General features: G+C 37.4%; 1 non-coding gene across 1 annotated transcript; it reads left to right on the top strand.

Annotated features, from left to right (window-relative positions):
- The first annotated feature begins 2763 nt into the window (after positions 1-2763).
- Positions 2764-2865, top strand: LOC118630332. Its single transcript, XR_004959576.1, has one exon. It is a non-coding gene; the product is annotated as a U6 spliceosomal RNA (small nuclear RNA).
- The last annotated feature ends 353 nt before the right edge of the window (positions 2866-3218 follow it).

The following is a 3218-nucleotide window of genomic DNA, read 5'->3' as shown; positions in this document are numbered from 1 at the left end:
CACCCCTTCTTCTGGGGATTGTCAGTCTGTATCCCACTTCCACATATCTGGGACTATCCCATTCCTCAGACTGTTATGTTCATTATATTCCACAAATAACTGAGATCATATGATACTTGTCTTTCTCTGTTTGGCTTGTTTCACTTAGGATGATACTTTCCAGGTCCCTCTATGTAGTCTCAAAGGATAAGAGATCTTTCTTTCTTACAGCTGCATAGTACTCCATTGTGTATATATACCACAGCTTTTTTATCCATTTGTCTACTGATGGACACTTGGGCTGTTTACAGATCTTAGCTATTGTAAATAGTGCTGCTACAAACATGGGGGTACATATATTCTTTCTGATTGGTGTTTCAGAAAAGGGTAGCTTTTCAAACCAAGAGAATTTTTTCCAAGTGAAATGAATATCTTTGTTTAAGCAAAAATCTGTACACAAGTGTTTATAGATGCTTCATTTGTAATAGTAAAAAACTAAAAATATCCCTCATTTTTTATTTTTAAAAATATATTTTCATTGATTTTTTAGAAAGGAGAGAGAGATAGAAACATCAATGTGATAGAGAAACATGAATCAGCCACCTCCTGCACGCCCCTACTGGGGATCAAGCCCACAGGGCATTTGGCCTGACTGGGAATCGAACCGGGACCTCTGAATTCATGGGGTGACACTCAGTCCACTGAGCTATACCAGCTGGCTTATTTCTCTCAATTTTAAATGGGATAATATCTGCAATGCTCTTAGCATCATTAACATTGTAGAATCTTTATTGAAATGTTTGGGCAGATTCAGTCAGCAATAAATTCTTTTGATTGGTTGCGTATGTCTTTACATGAACTTTCTAATTCATTCCATGTCTTGGCTAAAATTTCATGCATCTCCTACGTGTCCTTTGTGGTCTCTGCTACCTGAATTTGCCTCAAGTCAATGGTGAACTTCCACTAACCTTCTAACGTTCAACCCAAACATTTCCTCCTTTAAGAATATTTCCTTTCAGATCTTTTGTACTATCTATACCAATATAGCTATGCATCCCATCCATTTTATCACTAGTATTTCGTATACATGTTGCCAGTAAAACTCAGATTAATGTCTATTGGACATGTCTATTTATGTTTAAGGTATGTCTTCAGTAATCATAAAATTTATCATCCAAATTGGAACACTTTTGCAAGTAAAATGTGATTCTATTAGTAATAATGACAGGTTAACTAATGTTAAACCAGATGATAATTTAGCACCTAGGACAAACTCATCACTAAATAATTATGTGGAGTCTGGGGACCATATATTACATTCAATTATATATGAGGAGATGAGCAATTCACTTTTTATTTAATCAATGTGTATTAATGTTCATGGCACCTGAACACACAAATGAATCCATTAACCACTCAGTGCACACATACTTTGGTCACTGACTTTTGCTAACTCCTGTGGTACCAGTTAATACGTTTCTGTCTCTCAGTAATTTGATGTCACCATGTTGGGGTGGGACTCTGCACACCACATTTTTGTTCTGCCACCTTGCTCTCTTTCAGGCTCTGACACTAATGGACACTTGAGGGAGACTGAGAAGTGGGAGGTGGGAGGAAGGCCTCATTTTCTGTTTGCCTCTTTTTCCTTGGCAACCTAGCTTCTTCACCACGCAGCAGTTCCTTTCAATAGCAGCAGTTGGACATAGTTTGCAGCTTTTGACTGAAAGGCACAGACACAGCATCATTGTTTCTCTTTGAACACACAGGCACCTTGGGCTGGCCCCTCATCTTCTGAGTCTGGTTCTCTTCCAGCTCAGAGGCACCTGCAGCTGCTGGCCAGGACCCACCTCCTCAGAGCTCTGTTTCCATCCTTCTGTCCTTGCAAGACCCTTTCTCCACGCTTGTACATTTAATGATCCAAACCACTTTCTTTGACCCATCTGCCCTAAACCTGGCAGGTGTTTTATGCAATTGTTACGTTTAGGATACATTACTATTTTCTCAGTGTCTTTCCAATTACTTATTTAACACTGTCAACTCTAATTAGGAAATAGTTGCATTATCTTGTTAAACACTAAATTATGCAGGCCCCTTCTACAGGGATAATATTGCTACATATTCCACAGAATATGTTTTTGTTTTTTTTTCTTGCTATGGGCTCATGTTCTTGCTCTGTTTATTTCTAATTAACCACCAGCATAAAATCGATAATCAGGCCTAAGCAGGACATTTGATAATGGTATTGCTTATGATCTCATTTTGCTTTCTGTAGCTCCACATCGGACGACTTCAAACAGAAAATACTAATAGCATAACCTCTACTTTTTCCTGACTGCAAAATTTCATCGTTTTACCTTCACTGTTGTGTAGTTTTTTTCAATAAATAATTCCCTGATCATTTATGCCCTGTTTGAGGTCTTAATCATAAACAGACATAGTCACAGAACTTTAGCTTTTCTTCAATAATAATCTTCCTAATATCCAATATTTATTTTATTTCTATTTTTACTCTTGCTCTACAAAACAACAATTACAATGGTTATTTAATGTATAAAAATACACAGAACTCTAAGGTATTAACAGTACTCACATTAGGGTCAATTTCTACACAGCTTCCTACTTTAATCCAGGGAATGCAATATTTCATTCACCTCTTTTGCTTAATATATTCAAAATAATTATCTATGTTCATGTAAATACAGGTAGGGGCCAAAGTAGGTTACAGTTATTCATATGGAAAATAATACAATAATTAATACTAATAATACAAGAATAAACTCTGGTGCGCACTCCGGCAGCCCATATGCTTTGATTGGAACAGTGCAGAGATTAGCACGGCTCCTGTACAAGGATGTTATGAAAATCTGTGAAGCGTTCCACATGAAAAAAAAAAAAAAAAAACCAGTAAAGAAAAGAATAAACTGTGTTTTGTGTACTCACAACTGTAAATCCTGTTTTGTTCCACCCTGTATTTACAATGATCACTTGACAGCTAAAAATATTCCATTAGCCGGGCCATGTCGCTCAGTGGATTGAGTGTGTCCCAAGAACTGAGAGGTCCCAGTTTGATTCCCAGTCAGGGCACACGCCCAGGTTGCTGACTCGATCCCCAGTAGGGGGCGTGCAGGAGGCAGCCGATTAATGTTTCTCTTTCACTTTGATGTTTCTATCTCTCTCTCCCTTCCTCTCTCTCTCTCCAAAAATCAATAAAAACATATTTTTAAAAATATACCATTAAT

The sequence above is a fragment of the Molossus molossus genome, unplaced genomic scaffold, assembly GCF_014108415.1.
Source record: "Molossus molossus isolate mMolMol1 unplaced genomic scaffold, mMolMol1.p scaffold_m16_p_14, whole genome shotgun sequence".
In the NCBI taxonomy this organism is placed as follows: domain Eukaryota; kingdom Metazoa; phylum Chordata; class Mammalia; order Chiroptera; family Molossidae; genus Molossus; species Molossus molossus.
The sequence above is the reverse complement of the archived record's forward strand: the minus strand, read 5'-3'. Positions and strand labels throughout refer to the sequence as shown.